The sequence below is a fragment of the Schistocerca serialis genome, chromosome 8 (assembly GCF_023864345.2).
Source record: "Schistocerca serialis cubense isolate TAMUIC-IGC-003099 chromosome 8, iqSchSeri2.2, whole genome shotgun sequence".
In the NCBI taxonomy this organism is placed as follows: Eukaryota; Metazoa; Arthropoda; class Insecta; order Orthoptera; family Acrididae; genus Schistocerca; species Schistocerca serialis.
The window spans coordinates 15,161,901-15,185,156 of NC_064645.1; the positions used below are offsets into that span (position 1 = coordinate 15,161,901).

Sequence of the window (23,256 nt, forward strand, 5' to 3'; positions counted from 1 at the left end):
AGAATTTGGGGGGGGGGGGGAGCAGATATCCAGGCGGGACTGTCATAATAGAGGATGGGACGGCCAGAGAGGTGTTTGAGGAGTCGGACGCGGTTGTGGGCTTTGGATTGGATGGAGCGGAGATGAGGGATCGAGGTGAGGTGACGGTCAATGGTGAGGCCAAGGTAGGTGACGGTGGGGGAGAGGTCGATGGGATGGGCACAGACGGTAAGGGACAAATCGAGGAGCCGGAAGGAGCGAGTGGTACGACGTACGAAACGTGAACTGGCGAGGCTCCCACTTTTATATGCAAAGGACGGATTCTGATTGGCTGGAATACGTCATAGTAACAGCGATATGGCGCATAGTGGTTGCCCTCTACTTCCATAGCTGTAGTTTCTATCCCGCATCGCTTGCAGCGCCATCCCTTGAATCAGGAGGTAAAGTGCGGGAAGTTTTCCTCTGCGATTTTTCTTTATCCACTGCACTCTTCCGGCTGTTGCTAAGTGCGTAACCGTTGTCTCTGTTAAAGTTGTTATCGCTAAGTCTAATTTCGACTGCTTTCCGGATCACAGAGTCCCAGTAATTCGATGTGTGGGCTATTACTCTCGTTTCTTCAAATAAAATCTTATGCTTGTTAAGCAGGCTATGCTCAGCCACCGCTGGTTTTTCCAAATACCTGTTTTCAGGTGGCGCTGGTGCTCGATGCAGTGGTCGGCAACGGTTCTTACCGACTCGCCCACGTAATTCTCGCCGCATTCGCAAGGAATACTATAAATTCCCAGTACCCTTAAGCCGAGACTATCTTTGACTGGTCTCAACATTTCCTTAATTTTCGTGGTCGGAAAACTGGTTTTATTCCTTGCCTCTTTAGGACTTTGCCTATCCTGCTTGTTGTAGCACCGCAAAATGGAAGCCGTGCTATGTGTTGGTCCACTTCTTGTATATGGCCAGCATCATGTCTTACTTTTTTGGGCAATACAGATTTAATTTCACCGGCAGAATAACCATTCCTCTTAGTCGTCAAATGGTTAATCTCGGGAGCAAGGTGGTCCTCGTCGGAAATAGTTCTGGCTCTGTGTACTAAAGTATTCAGCATAGCTCTCTTCTGAAACGCATGATGGAAGCTATGGCTATGCACATATAAGTCTGTATGCGTTGGCTTCCTGTAAACAGAATTGCCCAGTCGTCCATCCGCTTTTCGCTCCACCAAAACGTCTACAAAAGGTAACTTCCCTTCCTTCTCTACCTCCATTGTAAATTTTATGTTTGGATGTACACCATTCAAATGTTCGACGAACTGCTGCAGCGTGTCACTGCCAGATTACTGGGCAAACATCAAGTCCCTCCCCAGGCTGAAAAATTGAATGTCGTGGTCCTTGGCTGGCCCACTCGGAAGAAGAAGAAGAAGAAGAAGAAGAAGAAGCTACAGGGTGTCTCACGAAAGACGTCCGGATTCGTAGTTCTCTGACACCAGTACTTTGCGCATACTCCCTTACACTATGCGCCTGAGTGTAATGGTGTTCTGTTTACAGCTCTCCTGTACAGTTTCCATTTGGTACGGTATACACGAAGGATCAAAGAGTGTTTCTTGTGTTGAACTATGCAAAAACAGAAACGTATGTGCAATATCGGCTCGAATTCATACGAAAATTTCCCAGTGTTGCACCGTTCCCAATGATGCGACGACACGCAGATTAGTGAAGAAATGTCAGGGCACTGGATCCGAATTACACAAACGAAGGCCTAGACAATCTGGTGTTTTAAGCGAAAATAAATTAGACGAGATCGGGGAGTCCTTGGGAAGATGTCCGAGAAAATCTCGGCGCCATTTGGCACTGCAGACTGGTTGTCAAGAACATCTGCTCACAGAGCTCAGCACGAGCCGAAATTGAAGCCGTAGAAAGTAACGGCAGTGCATCAACTCAGACACTGTTTCTCGACGTCGTTACTGCAACTGGCCGCTACAGTCTGTGCGCGGTGGGGAAGTTCATCCTGAGATGCTTTATTTTCTGATTAAGCCTGGCTGCATTTATTGGGGTACATAAATTCTCAGAGCAGTCGACATTGGAGCTCCGAAAATCCTCGTGAATCACATCAATAATCTCTGCATGATGTGAAAAGTGGAGTGGGGTGTGCAGTTAGTGCAATATTTTTCCACGAGGCAATACGTTCTGAAAGGCATGTAAACAATATATAACTTTTTTTTTTCGAGAAGCAACACCTAATAAAAAGATGTACGGTTACTTTATACAGGACAATGCGAGAACACACGTCGCTAAAGGTTCGATGACAGCAATACGAAGTGTTTTTGATGAAGGGGTAGTTGACTGGCGTCCCCGTTCTCCAGATCTAAATCTGCGTGATCTTTTATCTTTCGACAATTTCAAAAGACAATATGTATGCAACCAATCCCCACACGCTCTAAGAGTTGGAAGACAGGTTTCGGCTGGTACTCTCCCAGACTTCGGCAACCGAAATTCCTGGAGTGTTTGTTGATGTGTTCAGGTTGCTCTTACCACAGGCGGACATCATTCTGAGCACCTACTGTGAATAAAGGGAAGCTTAGGGGGGTGGGCGTAAGGCGTCAAACGGGCGGACTTGGAGCAGGAGACGCACCACAGGACATTTTAATTTCCACTGGCTATACTTTTACAAATAAATTCGTAAAACTTTGTCAGCATGAGCAGGAAGCATTCAGGATTCACACCCACAGCAGTGGAAGTTCAGATACATAACAAAAAAATTTCTTTTTTCATGCGAAATGTCATCATATTTCACTTACTGTTGGCTGCAATTGTGCTACGGGTACCCATTTCTTCACAAGAAAGATTCTTAGATGAATTTTGCACTGCTTCTTAAACACAAATTCCTTAACGCAAAACACTAGAATTTTCCAAATCTATTAAAAACTGATAAAAACTGAGACAATTGACTACAAATTTTGAGTTTTGACTAAAGACGAAGTTTAAAATGTAACAGCTCATTCATTCTTTATAAATTAGATGAATTCTAGAGTTTCATACACCTGTAAGTATGATTTGTGTGCTGTGCAGAATTCATCGCAAAAGCTCTCTTACCTGTAAGAACAAATGTAGTAAGTGAAAAAATTATGAAATTTTACATGTTGTTGTTGTTGTTGTTGTCTTCAGTCCTGAGACTGGTTTGATGCAGCTCTCCATGCTACTCTATCCTGTGCAAGCTGCTTCATATCCCAGTACCTACTGCAGCCTACATCCTTCTGAACCTGCTTAGTGTATTCCTCTGTTGGTCTGCCTCTACGATTTTTACCCTCCACGCTGCCCTCCAATAATAAATTGGTGATCCCTTGATGCCTCAGAACATGTCCTACCAACCGATCCCTTCTTCTAGTCAAGTTGTGCCACAAACTCCTCTTCTCTCCAATTCTATTCAATACCTCCTCATTAGTTATGTGATCTACCCATCTAATCTTCAGCATTCTTCTGTAACCTTACATTTCGAAAGCTTCTATTCTCTTTGATGTATCGACAGAAGTGCCGACACAGCGTTATTTTGAGGGGGCCGATAGGCACGCTATCTAACGCAGACGGGCGTGAATTCTGGAACAGGATAACTATTGAATGGTAGCAAGAAAAGTACGTAGCTGCTTTATACTTAACTTTAATGACTCCTTGTGATACATCTCTCTTGACTATACAAATGCGACTCGTAAGATACATGCACTGTTACAATTGGCGCCTTGCTAGGTCGTAGCCATGGACTTAGCAGAAGGCTATTCTAACTGACTCTCGGCAAATGAGAGGAAGGCTTCGTCCGTATTGTCGCTAGCAATGTCGTCCGTACAACTGGGGCGAGTGCTCTATCGTATATCGAGACCTGCCTTGTGGTGGCGCTAGGTCTGCGATCACACAGTGGCGACACGCGGGTCCGACATGTACTAAATGGACCGCGGCCGATTTAAGCTACCACCTAGCAAGTGTGGTGTCTGGCGGTGACACCACACTCTTCTTGTCCCAACTATTTATCGTCCACGTTTCACTTCCATACAAGGCTACACTCCGTACAAATACTTTCAGAAACAACTTCCCGACACTTAAATCTATACTCGATGTTAACAAATTTCTCTTCTTCAGAAACGCTTTCCTTGCCATTGCCAGTCTACATTTTATATCCTCTCTACTTCGACCATCATCAGTTATTTTGCTCCCCAAATAGCAAAACTCCTTTACTACTTTAAGTGTCTCATTTCCTAATCTAATTCCCTCAGCATCACCCGACTTAATTCGACTACATTCCATTATCCTCGGTTTGCTTTTGTTGATGTTCATCTTATATCCTCCCTTCAAGACACTGTCCATTCCGTTCAACTGCTCTTCCAAGTCCTTTGCTGTCTCTGACAGAATTACAATGTCATCGGCGAACCTCGAGGTTTTTATTTCTTCTCCATGGATTTTAATACCTACTCCAAATTTTTCTTTTGTTTCCTTTACTGCTTGCTCAATATACAGATTGAATAACATCGGGGAGAGACTACAACCCTGTCTCACTCCCTTCCCAACCACTGCTTCCCTTTCATGCCCCTCGACTCTTATAACTGCCATTTGGTTTCTGTACAAATTGTAAATAGCCTTTCGCTCCCTGTATTTTACCCCTGGCATCTTTAGAATTTGAAAGAGAGTATTCTAGTTTGATTGTCAAAAGCTTTCTCTAAGTCTACAAATGCTAGAAACCGAGGTGAGCTTCCACTAGTTTTTTCATTCGTCTGTATAGAATTCGCGTGAGTATTTTGCAGCCGTAATTTATTAAAGTGATAGTCCGGTAATTTTCACATCTGTCAACACCTGCTTTCTTTGGGATTGGAATTATTACATTCTTCTTGAAGCCTGAGGGTATTTCGCTGGTCTCATACATGTTGCTCACCAGATAGTAGAGTTTTGTCAGGACTGGCTCTCCCAAGGCCGCTAGTAGTTCTAATGGAATGCTGTCTACTCCCAGGGCCTTGTTTCGACTCGGGTCTTTCAGTGCTCTGTCAAACTCTTCATGCAGTATCGTATCTCCTATTTCATCTTCATCTACATCCTCTTCTATTTCCATAATATTGTCCTCAAGTACATCAACCTTGTATAGACCCTCTATATACCCCTTCCACCTTTCTGCTTTCCCTTCTTTGTTTAGAACTGGGTTTCCATATGAGCTCTTGATATTTGTACAAGTGGTTCTCTTTTCTCCAAAGGTCTGTTTAATTTTCCTGTAGGCAGTATCTATCTTACCGCTAGTGAAATAAGCCTCTACATTTGTGCTCTAGCCATCCCTGCTTAACCATTTTGCACTTCCTTTGGATCTCATTTCTGAGACGTTTGTATTCCCTTTTGCCTGCTTCATTTACTGCATTTTTATATTTTCTCCTTTCATCAATTAAATTCAATATTTTTTTCTTAGTTTACATGTAAAAAGAAGTTACTTTGTTATGTTTTTGAACTTGCACTGCTACGAGTGTGAATCGTGATTCCTTCCTGTTCATGCTGACAAAGTATTACGAATTTATTTGTAAAAGTATAGACAGTGGTAACTCAAATGTGCTGCGGTGGCTCTCCTGATCCGGGTCCGCTGATCAGATGGCCACGTTGTTCGTGCAACTTAAACTCGGGTGGTGTCCGTGAAGGGGGGGGGGGGGGGGGGGGTACGACGGCCGCGCCTCCCGGGCGTCTCTCGTGACACATGCCGTGCAAATTTTCGTAATACATGCGTATAAGGTGGTGGTTGCTTCTGACGCTAATTGGTTGTGAGAGAAGTAAAGTGGTGCCACAAAGTTACAGCGTTTTTAACTTTTCTGGCATGACGTCCTTCCCTTCATCTCATATTCGCAAATTTTGATTGGTAATTTTAATAACTGAAGACAGAGTTACGTTACCCGCCAAAGTCCTTTTTCGTGACATGCATTCGGCGTCTTTTTAATAGCAAACGGCAGTGCAGCGGTCGTCTCCGAGGACAGAGGCGTCGTGGTACCGATCCCATACTACGGGCCTGACATACACCGAAGCGGCAAACAAACTGACACAGGCGTGCGCATTCAAATAGACACACAGCAGAGGTGTACAAATTCCCCTTGCAGCCTGCTTGCCCCTAGCACCTCTGCAACCATTCATGCAGGTCAGCCTGCCGCGATGTAAACACAAGAGTGCTCGTGTACTGAGGCATAGTGGGCAATGCGGGCGATACGGGCTCCCGCAAGCCCGGGCTACCTGCGTTCCCGCAAGCCTGCCAAGCTTCACGGGACCCGCTCAGCTTGCTGCGCCTGACAACAGGTTGCGCTGTCAAGCTACCGTGACTAGAGTAGCCAGGTAGTTAGCCTGCAGTTCATTTATCGCAACGGTGGAGGCAGCACAATGAATAGGTCGAACTTTAGTGAGATTGAAAAAAAATTGACAACTGGCGAATACATGCTGGTAACGAAACAGAGCACAAGTGCCGCATGGGAAACGTTTTCGTGTGTTTATGAGGCCGCTTCAAATAAATCGGTAGGTGTGTCTCAATGCAAACTATGTAAAAAGCTCTTAAGTACTTATTCGGGAACCTCGAGTATGTTACGACATGTGTGCAAATTTGACAAGCAGTTCCCTCACTCCGTAAATATCTTGAAAGAGGACAAAGATTTAGTGGCCGAAAAGTACGTCGAAATGTGTGCTAAGGACCTGAGACCATTTAGCAGTATAGAGGGAGAAGGATTTCTTAATTTAGGGCAGACACTGATCGACATAGGTAAAAAATATGGCTCAGTTGATATTAAAAATGTTATGCCTTCCCGAGTGACAGTAGCTAGGAAAGTTCAAACCTTAGCTGATAAAGTGCGCAGCAAAATGCTCCCAGATATAGTGCATGCGATTCGTTCTGGTATATGTGCCAGTACAATTGATCTATGGACAGACAATTACAAAGGGGTGCATTACATGTCCGTGACAATGCATTACATAAATTCAGACTGGCGTTTGAATAAATATGTACTAATGTGCTCTGCGTTTCCTGACTGCCCAAAAACTGGCTCGAATATTCGAAACGAGTTGGAAGATGGCTTAGAAACTATGGGTGTTTCTCGTGAAGACATTGCCAAAATTACGTTTGTCACAGACCAGGGCACTAACATTGTCAAAGCTCTCGAAGTATATCAGCGTCTTCCATGCATGGCTCATAGTATAAACACAGTCTTGAAACATGTTCTGAGCGAACAGTTTTTGAAAGAAAATGTTCCAAATATATTAGCCATTCTTAATACAGTGCGGGCTACGGTTTCGTACTTTAAGAGAAGAGGTCTCTGTGTGAGACTGAACTCATCTTGAAAGCAGTGGGTTTCAACTCGTTGGAATAGTTATTTTGACATGCTTGTATCAGTCCATTCTCAGATTGATTCAGTGAAGGCTGTTTTACATAATGAAGGTGCCTCTGATAAGATGCTGGTTTATGACCACCATATAACTGGCCAGCTTATAGAATTTCTTAAGCCGTTTAAAGAAGCCACAGTTGATCTAGAGAGTGACAAGGATCCAACCCTACATTTAGTTCTACCGTGGTTTTATGCCTTAAAAACTCACTGTACCGTACGGGATAACGATGAAGAGGTTTGTAATTTTATTCCATCTGAATATTATAGAACCACTTGTGAAATATATATGTTGAGAAAATGTATTTTCAGGACATGAAACCTTTGAAACAAGCCGCTGATGCCTTCCTAGAACAGAAAATGTGCGTTAGTATGTTGCATAAAATTGCAACGTTTATGGTGGCTAACTACCGCACATTAAGAAAGTTAACCGAGGATGAAAAAATTGAAGTTTACCAAGCAGCACGACAGATGTGTGCTGAAGGTAAGCTCCTAAGATAATGCATATATTCTTCATCTACATGTACATGGTTACTCTGCAAGACACACGCAAGTGCTTAGTTGAGGGTTCATCGAACCACTTTCAACTTATTTGTCTCCTTTTCTCGAATTTCGCGCGGGATAGAACACCTACAGCTCTCCGTCTGAGCGCTGCTTTTTTGTATTTTATTCTGATGATCATTTCTTCCAATGTATATGGGACTCAACAATATCTCTTCGAATTCGGAGGTGTAAGTTGGTGATCGAAATTTCATATATAGATCGCGCCACGTCAAAAAACGCCATTGTGGAAATGATTACCACCCGAACTCTTGTGTAATTTCCGCGACACTCTTTCCCCTGTTTTACGATAATACCAAACCAGTTGCCCTTATTTAGACTCTTTCGACCTCTTCCGTCAATAGTAAGGCTCTCCAACTTCGTAGCAACGCTCCAAAAGAGTGTTTTGTCATTAAAACGCCTACAGCATTTTCTGTGTGTCCATTCCTATTTAAGTAGGTCGTAATTGTAATCAGAGGTATTAAGTAGAATCTGCAGCCTTTAGATTTGACTGGTTGATCTTGTAAACGAAGTTTAACGGACTTAGTTTAGTACACACAGGGATAACCTCGCTCTTGTCATTATTTATTGCCAACTGCTAATTTTCACACCAAAAATATATACCTTATTTAAATCGTCCTGCAGTTAGTTTTGATCTTCTGGTGACTTTACAGGGCGATAAATGATAGCATCATCTAAAACCTATTATAATTTGAACTATGTGTAGTACGATCTTCACATTATTCTGCAAATATTAAGTGGAACCTGTACAGTTTCAGTACAAGTGCCCAATCACAGAAACCAAGAAACAAATCCAGGGCCGTACAAAATGGCGAAATTTGAGGACTGGGCAGAAGAGCCTCCTCTCCTACATGATGAAGTCAGCAGATACTTGCAAGAACACTGTGTGAACGAGGGAGATATTCTACAGTGGTGGAAAAATAACTCCCAACGACTTCCTCGACTTGCGTGTGTGCAAGAAAAATATTAAATATACCAGCCACTAGTGCGTCTAGTGAGAGAATTTTTAGTTGCGCTGGAAACCTAATTAGCGAAAAACGATCACGTCTTAATGCAGACAGACTTAACGATCTCGTCATAATTAATTCAAACACTAATCAGCAGACACATTGAAAATACAGTAGAACATTGAACGGGAAACTATGAGTTTGAGCGCAAATTTACTAATTAAGAGTGCAGATTTCTTTCTTGTGCTTCCTGGGCGTCAATTTCTGAGATAGAAATTTTGTAATGCATACAGTTCATTTTTATTTTAGACTAAACTTTTTGATTTCAATCCTTCCAAGTGACATTAATTATTGTTTGTAAACCATTTTCTGTTACTTGGGTTTGCAAAAGTAGCCAAATATTTTTAGGAGTATCTGGTTTGGCCTAAATAATACTTTCAGGGGAACTGAAGGAAAATTTGTAAAGATTTTATGTTGAAAAGTGTTCTGCAAAATAAAATATTCATTTGTGGAGTAAGGCAATACACATTATGAGTTTAAATTACAATTTATTTTGTTGAGTTCCACACACATTGCAAAATGTAATTTTATTCTTGTATTTCTATATTAAGGGGAATCCCACATGCAGAGTCAAGATGCTGAAGACCTAGACACTACAAATACTCCTAAAATGAAGAGCGTCTTTTTCCATGAATGTATTGTAGTAGGAATATAATGGAAACTCTGAGCCACTCTCCACAGCGTCTATATCTGCGTCATGAGGATTCAGACTCGTCGTTTAGGTCTGTGTTATGAGGGTCTAGAGTCGTCGTTTAGATTTGCATCATGCAAGTAAACACTCGTCGTCTTAGTCTGCATCATGATGGTCCGAAATATGGTCCCTCATGATGCAGACCTAGACTACAAGTGTGGACTCTCATGACGCAAACGTAGGAGCCGCGAAAAATGGCTCAGGGTCGCCATTGTATTCCCAGTACTATAGTTTTTAGACGAACTGGATACGAAACAGGTCCTTCGATTTTGTTAAAATGCATTTTGGCAATTTAGAATGATTTTTCCAACTTCGAATGAATTCACAGAACCAGTAAAATACATCCTGGAAACGTAGTTAAATATTTATATAATTGGTGTCATACTTGGCTGAAACATACTAAAGTTAAAGAATCTAGACTTCCAAAATCTTAATTTGGTTCTCATTGCAGTACAGTGGTTAATAGGGGCGTAGATAATTTATTCTTCTGGGGAGGTGACCAATCTTCTTTTTCGGGGGTGGAGGTTCACTTCTTTAGTACAAATATCCATCCGTTTCGGTGTTGAAAAGTGCAGCACAGACTGCATTGTGTTGCCTGGGCATTTATTTATTCCATACTCTCGTAGTCCATCTTCCCTCCCGTATTTTCTCTCTATCCATTTAGTCCTCTCCCACTATCTCTTTGATCACCTCCACCCCCCCCCCCCCCCCACTCCCCATCCCTTGGCCGGCCGAAGTCGCCAAGCAGTTCTAGGCGCTACAGTCTGGAACCGCGCAACCGCTACGGTTGCAGGTTCGAATCCTGCCTCGGGCATGGATGTGTGTGATGTCCTTAGGTTAGTTAGGTTTAAGTAGTTCTAAGTTCTAGGGGACTGATGACCTCAGAAGTTAAGTCCCATATTGCTCAGGGCCATTTGAACCATTTTTGAACCCATCCCTTGGCCCATCTCCCCATATTGCTCAGGGCCATTTGAACCATTTTTGAACCCATCCCTTGGCCCATCTCCCCCCCCCCCACCCTCTATCCTTCTCCTCGTCCTCTCTCTGTTGGATTCCGCCACCTCAGTTCATCTCCTCTTCACCTATCTATGAAAACTCATATATATTTGTCAACTTTTGTGGTGATCAGTGAATCAGTGTCAAAGTTTATTGCTAGGTAGCATTTATTGTAATACTTTTTGATACGCAGCATTGATAGTTTTGTTTTCTGGTGCGTAAACAAATGAAGTTGAAGGTGTCCCGACAGGGCAATATGCGACATACAAATAGCCATGTGAAAAACATGATTTTCAAGATTGATACCACAAACATATAACAACTGCCCCTGCGATTTATCTATCGACATGGCAAATGTAAGCTGCACTGGAAATTATAACCGTTTAAAGTCGAATGGCATGTCGGTCGGAATCTTAGTGATATTGGAATCAAACTGTCCTCACCTTTGTACTTTCCTTTTAAAATTGTGGCTTCGATTACGTTGTTCTTTAACTTCTTCCCCGCAAGCCGGGTGCCATTACAAAGACGTGGCTGGTTTACCTTTCGCAACATGATTGCCGATCCGACTTAATTACAGATTGGGAGGCGGTAATCCGGGGAAATCCAGCGAATTTAAAAATTCCGTAGGATAGTTGACTACATCATCTTAGTTAGTAACGGAATAAACCGACTTGTATGTCAGCAATTCGCCAGGTGTCATATTTTGAATCTGAAAATTCATTTCGTTAACATCAAGGTTTTTTGCAGCCAATATAACACGTTCACTCAACCAAAAATGGTTTGCAACTGTTAAACGACATTTGCTGTGCGCGAATTGTCCAACACGATGACTGTGAATGTGTCAGACAGCTCTCAAATTCCAAAAAGATCATAGACATTTCGTTTAAAAGAAATGTATGTATATATATACATATATATATATATATGTATATATATACATACATTTCTTTTAATATATATATATATATATATATATATATATATATATATATATATGTATATATATACATACATTTCTTTTAAACGAAATGTCTATGATCTTGAAGAGAGTACCTTACAAAAGATTTTGACATCGTTTGCGGGTTACCATGAAAGTTCACTATGTACGCATGTTTCCATGGAGAAGGTTTTTGAATATTTACATGTGCATGTATATGTATATATATATTTATATATGTTTATGTATATATATGTATATGCGTATATATATATATATATATATATATATATACACATGCGCATGTAAATATTCAAAAACCTTCTCCATGGAAACATGCGTACATAGTGAACTTTCATGGTAACCCGCAAACGATGTCAAAATCTTTTGTAAGGTACTCTCTTCAATGTACTGTCCGAAATATTATGTAGACAGTGATGTTCCTCTTGATGGTCGAGTGTGCAAAATTTCTTCAAGATCGGAATAAAATTGTAGGTTGGTGTAGAAGTGTGTACGTAAAGTACCCTCCGCCATGCACCATTCAGAATTTTAAGCAGGCAGCGCCCTTCATCCTGCTTTGAATATCAAGTGTGCCAAATTTCATCAAGATCGGAATAAATACGTACAATTTGTCGAGTTCCGTTATGTAAAGGAACCTCTGCCATGCACCATATGAAGACTGTGACCTTCCTCTTGGTTTCAAGGTATAATGTGCAAAATTTCATCAAGATTGTATGCAATACAAACACACGGACACAATGAAAACGCACTTTCAATTTTTGTCAAATTTTCCAATTTTTCGGTCGATTTTCGAAAAATTTTATTTTATAAAAATCTTGTCCTGAGAATTACGAACACAGCAAAAAAAATTTAGCCGAACTGGTCCAGGCGTTCTCGAGTTTTACGCTTATCAACACATTTGGCAATTAATTTTTATTTATATAGATAAGAAGCCCGAAATATACGCGTAAAGGAAGAATATACAAATAAAACCAATATTTTTTTACCTGAAATTAATACATATATATATAATGTTGGGGTTTGTCTTTTGGTGCTCAGGTAAAATAAAAACTTTTGATTAACGTTCATAATACGACAATGACGCGCGCAGACTAAACGGCTGCGTAGCGCAGCTCAGCAGTAATATGGGCAGGCAAGCAAGTTTCCCGCAGCCTGCCCGGGTTGGGTTGTGCTTGGCTTGGCTGGGAGTGAAGCAGCCTGCCCGTTCTGTTGACAACGAGCGGCGGCCTGCCCGCCTGGCCACCGGGCAAGCATGGGCGGGTTAAAAGCGGGACATGTACACCTCTAACACACAGACAACCAGAATACGGCGCTGCGGTCGGCAACGCCTATGGAAGACAACGACTGTCTGGCGCAGTTGTTGGATCGTTTACTGCTGCTACAATGGCAGGTTATCAAGATTTACGTGAGTTTGAACGTGGCATTATAGTCCCCGCACGAGAGATGGGACACAGGATCTCCGAGGTAGCGATGAAGTGGGGATCTTCCCTTACGACCATTTCACGAGTATACCGTGAATATCAGGAATCCGGTAAAACATCAGGTCTCCCGACATCGCTGTGGCCAGAAAAAGATCCTACAAGAACGGGACCAACGACGACTGAAGAGAATCGCCCAACCTGACATAAGTGCGACCCTTCCGAAAATTGCTGCAGGTTTCAGTGATGGGCCACGAACAAGTGGCAGCGTGCGAACCGTTCGACGAAACATCATCGATATGCGCTTCCGGAGCAGAAGTCCCACTCGTGTACCCTCGATGACTGCACGACACAAAGCTTTATGCGTCGCCTGGGCCCCTCAACGCCGACATTGGACTGTTGATGACCGGAAACGTGTTGCCTGGTGGGACGAGTCTCGTTTCAAATTGTATCGATCGGACAGATGTGTACGGGTATGGAAACAACCTCATGAATCCAACGACCCTGCACGCCAGCAGGGGACTGTTCAAGCTGGTGGAGACTCTGTAGTGGTGAGGGGCGTGTAGCTCTTGCAGTGATATGGGACCCCTGATACGTCTAGATACGGTTCTCGCAGGTGACAAGTACGTAAGCATCCTGTCTGATCACCTGCATCCATGGACGTGGGCAATTCCAGCGGGTCAATGCGACACCCCACACGTCCAGAATTGCTACAGAGTGGCTCCAGGAACACTCTTCTGAGTTTAAACACTACCGCCGCCCACCAAACTCCCCAGACATGAACATTATTGAGCATATCCGGGATGTCTGGCAACGTGCTGTCAGAAGAGAATCCATCTCGTCGCACTCCTACGGATTCATGGACAGCCATGCACGGTTCGTGGTGTCCACTCCCTCCAGTTAGTCGAGTGCATCCCACGTCGTGCCGCGGCACTTCTGCGTCCTCGCGGGGGCCCCACACGATATTAGGCAGGTGTAAGTGCTTCAAAGACTGCAATGATGGAATTTAACATACGGAAACAAATAGAATTTGACATGAAATTATCCATAGAAAATGACATTGTAAATAAGGAAAAATGGACAAAGTTCTTCGGAATTACAATCCAGGACAGCCTCAAACGGGACATGCATATCGATTCCTTAGCATGTAAGCTGTCGAAGAATGTGTTTCGTATAAATATGATTAGCAAATATTGTAACGGCATGTGTGTACTAAAAACTGCCTATCATGCCCTATTCTCATCAAATTTAAACCATGCTGTAGAAATATTGGGTGCAACAACTCAAGCCAACCTAAGCACATTATTAATACTACAGAATAAAGCTATCAGAATTATTTGTGGTGCCAAACCTCGAGAATCGTGTCGGAATCTGTTCCCAAAGTTAGGCGTGCTTACCATTATAGGTGTATACATATTGAAAGTTATACTGCTTGTGGAAACAATAAATCCAAATTTCAACTGTGACCTGTACCAGTACGATTCAAGGCTAAAGTTCAGATACCATGTAAATAGCCACAGAACAGCTTTATATGAAAAAAAAATGCACTTCATGCTGGGCTGAAGCTATCCAATGCCCAACCAAAAAGTCTCACAACCCTTCCCACTAACAAAAGATCAGCTAAAAAGAATTCTAATTGAAAACCCTTTTCATTCCCTAGACAAGTATTATACCTGTATGAAAATTGCTTCATAAGTATGTCAAGCTCATAGTTTTAACTAACCTACAACTAATATAATGTTGATAACAACAATATTTGTAATATTGTGATTGTATACTACCAAATGTAAAATGCATCAAAAAGTAAAATTTATTAATACAAACAAATCTTTAGTTTGTAATTTATAAACTGACGTATTCAGAAAATAATCTGTATGATGTCCTGACACTGTATGATTTCTACGGATTGTATCTGATTATTCGATGTTGAATAAATACTATTATTATTATTATTATGAGTTTGTGAAAAAAAATTTGTTCTGCCTTAGACAAGTCTAGCAAAGTTGCAGGATTGTTCTGTGACCTCATAAAAGCATTTGATTGTGTAAACCATCAATGGCTCCTGTATAAAATGGAAAAATACGGAACTGGAGGTCATGTTTTAGAGTGGTTCAGGTTATACCTCACAAAGAAGAAACACAGAGTAGTTATATCATCAAGCAAGGGAAATTTCTTCTCTGAATGGATGATTATTTCACAAGGTGTTCCACAAGGCTGACTTTTGGTTCCAATTTTATTCTTACTGTACATAAATGACTTGCCACTAAACATAAATTCACACTCAGTTTTATTCACTGATGATACGGCTGCCCTCATCAAAACCAATCACTCACAACAAATTCCCTCAACAGCCACAAATCTATTAGACAGTGTAGAACACTGGTTCTGACTAAATGTGTTAAAATCGCATATTGGAAAAAAACATTTACTACAGTTCAAAACTATAAACTCTAAGATAAATGAAATTCATATTACCTGCAGTAACCAAGTCCTGAAAGAATCAGATTGTGTTAAATTTTTAGGAATCAAAATTTATCCTGGTCTTCATATATAGAAAGCAAATAAGATAAACAGCCTGACCTTTGCTATGAAGATTTTGTCATATTCAACTAGCATGGAGATAAGAAAAGTAGTTTATCACAGCTATTTTGAAGCTGTTATAAGGTATGGCATTATCTTTTGGGGTAATACAAGCAAAATCATTAGAATATTAAAATTACAAAAATCAATTGTTAGAAATATGTGTAATGCAAGACCAAAAAAATCTTGTCGCCCACTGTTAAGAAATCTAGTGGTATTAAGTGCCCTCTGTTTGTATATCTCTGAACTGATTATTTTTGTATACAGTAACCGTATGTTATTCGTAGACAACAATATTAAGCATCAATACAGCACTAGGAATAAGACAAACTTCATGCTTCCTACTCACAGGTTAAAGTCATATGCACAAACCCCAGAATAATAGGCATGAAAATCTACAACATGCTAAAAAAGAAACAAATAAATAGCATGGAGCTAGAGTAATTTAAATCAAAGCTGCGCAAGTTATTAGCGGAAAAAATTTTATTACTCTGTAGAAGAATTTATGAACGATGATGTGGAAGTCTGAGCAAGGAAACATCACCTGTAAATTAAGCTTAGCAGTTTTGTGTCAAATAAATGATTGTAAAAATATGTCCACTATGCAAACACTGTTGTTATATATTACTTTGTAATTCATGTAAACTGGAGTGTTGATATATTGTTTTTGTAATACTGTATATACAAATTGTAATTGTAATGTAAATGTAATGTTGACGAGTCCCCAGTACATCAGATCTGTGATTTGACTTTGTATGTTACGGGATAATAAACATTCTGATTCTGAAGAACCTCTGACTGAGTCATTTAAAGAATGTTTGATTAGGAAACTTCTTATTGACAATTTTCGTCCATGAATGCCATGTTCTCATATTTCCCACCAGAAATGTGCTACAGAAATAATAACATCCACAGATCTATGTAAATAATATCTGTAAGGTTTTGACTCATAGTTAGTAAGCATCTATGCATTTACATTTTTACTGATGTTTGTTTATTGTATATATCTATATGCATTTTTATGTGAACACAATTTATGACACAGATAACACTGTAGTAAAGTAGTATTAAGACTCATTTATATGCCTGGTTGTAAGCACAGTTTTATAAGACCATGAGATGAACCGATTATGCTTGGCGAGACACAGGCTTGACACACATGGTTTTTGAGGAAGGTTTAATTTCGCGACCACGAATTTCGGGGTTTTGGCTTTCTCTTTTTTTTTTTTTTTTTTTTTTGGAGGGGGGGGGATCTCTCGTGCTTTGTTCTCTGCGGTCATTTTCCCTTTGTTGCGACTAGGAATTTCACATGTACTGTGCAACATGGAACGGTCGTGGTCTCATATGTGTTGACAGTAATCTTGCACATATGAGCCACTCAGTAGGAATGTTAAACCAGACTGCTGTAGTATATAGCAGCATCATATTTCTATGCAGGCATGGTTTCAATGTAAACAAGTTTAATATTTATGTATTATGTAAATAGTTAGGTATTTAGTACGTCGCTTTCTGGTATTCAGGTAGCAGGGACTCAATTGTAAATAAGATGTAAATTTGCAAAAGCGACTGTTTACATGCGTCGCAAATAGTGCCACAAGGATAAGTGGACTATCAACAGAACATAGGACACTCAAGAGAGTGCGAAATGTGGACTTCGAAGTGTTTACATATAATTAGGAGAAAGAGATTATAAACAATGGCTAGGTCCAACTCACCGTTTGTTGACGATGTGTAGCAGCCGACGGGAGAGGAACCAACGTCTTCAGCCTCTTCTTGTGGCCTAATCCAATGAGTGATAAAACATTCACACACGCACAGAAAGCAATATAGTGTAGTGCACCATAGTGACATGCTACTTTTCAGGCACAAACTGTCACTAATTTCGCTAAAGACACAGTGCTGGGACGATGTGTTATCGACAACACATAAACAATGCAATCACACACGATAAGACTTTACGGTGCGATGAATAAAATGTGTTAGCAGAGACGTTTAATAAATGCATGCTTAAAAATAAGCGTATAAACGCACTAAATAAGAAGCACTGTTGAGACACTTTTGTTGTGGTTATTCAAACCGGGAACGATTTTAAAACAGTATGACAAGATTCAGTCGTGTGAACTGTTAACGCTCTAGTGAATAAACAGTGACAATTTACATTCATGCTAGAGGGATACTTATCACACAACACAACACGTGCTTATCCGAACCTTTTCCCCAGGACGCTACAGTGTGTAGTGACATATAAAGGACTAATTCTGCCGCGTTTTATGCATTTCATGAACGCAAGAAGCTTCGCGTGGATTGGCACTGCGTGCTTCCGCGCAGCAATGCAATGCAACTCGAATCACGTGCGCGGAATGTGCCTGCCCATATAGTTCCACCGGCCGGCAGCAGGGCGCGCGGCATGCGGCGAGTGATCGGGTGACGTCATCGCTACGAGATGGCGCTAGCTGCCACCTGTTGCTAGAGAGCCTGTACAGGGAGAGAGTGGCCAACCGGACGATACGGCGGCCATTTTTCTGCCAAACTCCGGGCGGAACTTTTGAATGGCCAGTAGTGGAGTACAAACTCACCGAATCAAAAGCACAAGACAATATGGCGAAATCATTCGTGAAATGCCTTTCTTTACAGCTATAATATACTCATAGTAGCCTACTACGTACAGCACAGGAAAATTTGATACAGTGACTGTAAAAATTATTCGTTACTTGCATTTATCTCCTTTAAAGTTCGTTTACTAGACATATTGCAATAAAAGTAACGTAAACAAAACAAAAATAGTGTATAGCATTTGTTTTGTATCGGAAGTGCATAACGCTAAAGATTTAACGTACCTGTATTACGTCAGATGAATGAAAGTCGTAAGTAGTTGAAACTTCCTGGCAGATTAAAACTGTGTGCCGGAGCGAGACTCCAACTCGGGACCTTTGCCTTCCGCGGGCAAGCGCTCTACCAACTGAACTACCCAAGCACTTGCCCGCGAAAGGCAAAGGTCCCGAGTTCGAGTCTCGGTCCGGCACACAGTTTTAATCTGCCAGGAAGTTTCATATTAGCGCACACTCCGCTGCAGAGAGAAAATCTCATTCTCGTAAGCAGTTGTTTACTTGTTACATGCAAAAAGTGTGAGACGTATTAGTACTTCTTGTCACGTCTTCAAACTTTTTGCATGTCATAAGTAAACAACTGCTTACGACTTTACTGAACACCTCTCGTAGATAACAAACGAAAAAGATTACAAAAATCAGGTAATGTTAAATGTAGGCTACTGTAATAACGACCAAATATAACAAGAAAACTACCGTATCCCTTCTATCCCACAGTAAGTAGGCCTATTAAAAACTCTTCAAGAGTACCTACAATTATTTACTACGAAAAACGTTTGAGCAACCACGACAGCCGCGGAAAACGTGCTTACAACTTGCCTGCGTCCATGATGACTGGGTGTTGTGTGCTGTCCTTAGGTTAGTTAGGTGTAAGTAGTTCTAAGTTCTAGGGGACTGATGACCTCAGATGTTAAGTCCCATAGTGCTCAGAGGCAGTGTCTTGCCTGCGTCAACAGTCAGGCAATAATAATACTGAAACCAAAATAATGCCTATTGTTCTGATTCGGAACGAAATAAAGTTTGACGCTATAAAGTCGAATGAGCGTGGCACAACAATTACAGGAACTTCCCGTTTCCAGCAAGGACGTCAGATAATGGCTTCAGAAAAGCTTGTGATGCTACCAGTGTGCACGAACTGTTAAAGAAATAAAAGCTTACAAATGCAGTGAATTGTAATAGGCCTATCTGTTTTGCGTGACTAAAAGTACTTAAAAAAACTGCCCACTGCTTTCGTCTTTCTTCATTGCGTGGAAATGCTAACACGCGAAATCCACCTTCGCCTCTATTGGAACAACCAAATGCAGCACAACCTGGCATCGTTTACGAACGTCTGCAGAACGAATTACAGATGTCAAAAACAATACTGTGCAATTGCTAACGTGTTTACTTCAAACATGTAGGCCTACCGACTTCATCACAAAACGCTTCATTATTTCAACTCGTATTTTAGATCCCAAACGCTAATTACGTACTAAAAACGACATACAACTAAATCGAACATGCGTGCACACCGCATAACAAGTCTCTCAATAATTCAGATTCCTTTTAACCGTTTCCAAAAGTCCTCTGAACTTCAATTCAGCTCACAAGCACGGCGAACATAGGAAGCGCGAGAGACGTTTGGCAGAAAAATGGCGCCAAACCTAATCAACCAGTCACGGCCTACTTCACCCGTGGCCACTCCCTCTCTGTATGCAGGCAGGCTCCCTACCTCACATCACACCAGCCGCTGCTGGTCGACGCTCTTCGCTTGTCTGCCCAGTTGAATGAGCGCCGGGAGCAATGACCTCGCACACCGCGCGGCTACTGTCCGCTCAGCCAATACGTTCGCTCGGCGGACTTTTAACTAAATAAATATGCAAAGCAGACACTTTTTTTTTGACGAGACATGGACAAATACGTGCCAAGAGCACAGTAAAGAATACATTATGTGTGTTTTCTCATTGGCAAAAGGCGTTTACACATGAAGTACCATTTATAGGACTTGTATGATTTGTACGATAATTTGCGGAACTTTTAATGAAATGATTGATAAGTTAAACTTTAAAGATGAAAGACAATTTCCGTAAACATGAACATTAACAAAACTATAATTAAAAAGTAAAACTATCTAAAAGTTTGCCCGCTACCTGACTTTTACATTCAACTGAATTCTACTTTATATTTTCTAACATGTAATGAAACTAAAAAGTATCATTCAAGGGGGCAGTGAAATGTTTATTTTTACGCGTAAACAAATTTAAACCTCAAAAAACTAAAATAATTTATGTAAACCTACGTAAGAAACGCACTTGTAGTTGTTGTTGTGGTCTTCAGTCCTGAGACTGGTTTGATGCAGCTCTCCATGCTACTCTATCCTGTGCAAGCTTCTTCATCTCCCAGTACCTACTGCAACCTACATCCTTCTGAACCTGCTTAGTGTATTCATCTCTTGGTCTCCCTCTACGATTTTTACCCTCCACGCTGCCCTCCAGTGCTAAATTGGTGACCCCTCGATGTCTCAGAACATGTCCTACCAACCGATCCCTTCTTCTAGTCAAGTTGTGCCACAAGCTCCTCTTCTCCCCAATTCTATTCAATACCTCCTCATTAGTTATGTGATCTACCCATCTTCTAAAGCTTCTATTCTCTTCTTGTCCAAACTATTTATCGTCCATGTTTCACTTCCATACATGGTGTTGTGGACTGACAACACAGCCAGTCCACAGTGACGGGTAATCGAAAGGCACGCTCTTAAACTCACGCAGTCTGGCGTGAGGTCTGAAACAGGATACGTAATGAATGCTATAAAGAAAAGTACGTAGCTGCTGGAATACTTAACTTTAATCCACAATTGGTGAACATTGGTCTTGTTACTGTACATGCTTCATTAGATACATAGCAAAGGATAAATGGCGCCTTGCTAGGTCGTAGCAATTGACTTAGCTGAAGGCTATGCTAATTATCGTCTCGGCAAATGAGAGCGTATTTTGTCAGTGAACCATCGCTAGCAAAGTCGGCTGTACAACTGGGGCGAGTGCTAGGAAGTCTCTCTAGACCTGCCGTGTGGCGGCGCTCGGTCTGCAATTACTGACAGTGGCGACACGCCGGTCCGTCGTATACTAGCGGACCGCGGCCGATTTAAACGGCTACCACCTAGCAAGTGTGGTGTCTGGCGGTGACACCACACATGGCTACACTCCATACAAATACTTTCAGAAACGATTTCCTGACACTCAAATCTATACTCGATGTTAATAGATTTCTCTTCTTCAGAAACGCTTTCCTTGCCATTGCCAGTCTACATTTTATATCCTCTCTACTTCGACCATCATCAGTTATTTTGCTCCCCAAATAGCAAAACTCCTTTACTACTTTAAGCCTCTCATTTCCTAATCAAATTCCCGCAGCATCACTCGATTAGATTCGACTACATTCCATTATCCTCGTTTTGCTTCTGTTAATGTTAATCTTATATCCTCCTTTCAAGACACTCTCCATTCCGTTCAACTGCTCTTCCAGGTCCTTTGCTGTCACTGACAGAATTACAATGTCATCAGCGAAACTCAAAGTTTTTATTTCTTCTCCATTGATTTTAAAACGTACTCCGAATTTTTCTTTTGTTTCCTTCACTGCTTGCTCAATATATAGATTGAATAACATTGGGGAAAGGCTACAAGCCTGTCCCACTCCCTTCCCAACCACTGCTTCCCTTTCATGTCCCTCGACTCTTATAACTGCTATCTGGTTTCTGTATGAATTGTAAATAGCCTTTCGCTCCCTGTATTTTACCCCTGCCACCTTCAGAATATGAAAGGGAGTATTCCAGTCAACATTGTCAAAAGCTTTCTCTAAGTCTACAAATGATAGAAACGTAGGTTTGCCTTTCCTTAATCTAAGAAAAGTCGTATAGTGAGTATTGCTTCACGTGTTCCAAAATTTCTACGGTATCGAAACTGATCATCCCCAAGGTCGGCTTCTACAAGTTTTTCCATTCGTCTGTAAAAAATTCGCGTTATTATTTTGCAGCCGTGACTTATTAAACTGATTGTTCGGTAGTTTTCACATCTGTCAACACCCGCTTTCTTTGGGATTGGAATTATTATATTCTTCTTGAAGTCTGAGGGTATTTCGCCTGTCTCATACATCTTGCTCACCAGATGGTAGAGTTTTGTCAGGACTGGCTCTCCCAAGACCGTCAGTAGTTCCAATGGAATGTTGTCTACTCCCGGGGCCTTGTTTCGACACAGGTCTTTCAGCGGTCTGTCAAACTCTTCACGCAGTATCATATCTCCTATTTCATCTTCATCTACACTCTCTTCCATTTCTATAATACTGTCATCAAGTACATCGCCCTTGTATAGACCCTCTATATACTCCTTCCACCTTTCTGCTTTCCCTTCTTTGCTTAGAACTGGATTTCCATCTGAGCTCTTGATATTCATGCAAGTGGTTCTCTTTTCTCCAAAGATATCTTTAATTTTCCTGTAGGCAGTATCTATCTTACCCCTAGTGATATGCGGCTCTACATCCTTACATTTGTCCTCTAGCCACCTCTGGTTAGCCATTTTGCACTTTCTGTCGTTCTCATTTTTTAGACGCAGGAGAACCGCAACGGAAATGACCGCGGAGAAGCCCTCGGACGTTGGCGTGCCAGGCACATACAGTCTGCGGCCGCGAGCTCGCCTCCAGTTGTCCACCGGCAATGGGGGGGTGAAGCTTTGACAATGCCAGCCACTGGTGCTGGCGAAACGTCAGAAAAATCATCAGATGAACGTCGGCCGAAGAACCCGAGACAGAAGCCAATAGGCAGTTTGTGAACAAGTGGCCACGAAAGCCTTAACAATTTTGTATAAATTCAGTTGCTTCTTATTTGGGGCGCAGCTGTTTATACTGTGCAGGTATCTGCAAACCAAAGACAGCGTCGCAACCCAGGATGTACTCGAGAAAGCAGCGAAATACTTCTCTGCTCTGTGTTGCTACGCAGTCGATCCGCACCTACGCACTGAGTAAATGCATCAACGTTTCTTATTATATTGAAATATTGAACATGTGACTGTCATTAGTGGCCGTGCGGTTCTAGGCGCTTCAGTCCGGAACCGTGAGACCGCTACGGTCGCAGGT

General features: G+C 41.6%; 1 protein-coding gene across 3 annotated transcripts in view; it reads right to left on the reverse strand.

Moving 5' to 3' along the window:
• Positions 1 to 23,256, reverse strand: part of LOC126416697 (uncharacterized) — a 130,384-nt gene that overhangs the window by 101,550 nt on the left and 5,578 nt on the right. Inside the window, exon 1 of one of the 3 annotated variants that reach the window (XM_050084503.1) lies at positions 17,263 to 17,891. The exons of 1 other annotated variant lie outside the window; for it this stretch is intronic. The gene's annotated coding sequence lies outside the window, so the exon portion shown is untranslated. Of the gene's footprint in view, positions 1 to 17,262; positions 17,897 to 23,256 lie in introns of those variants that run through there. One more of the 3 variants, XM_050084505.1, reaches the window with a different exon arrangement.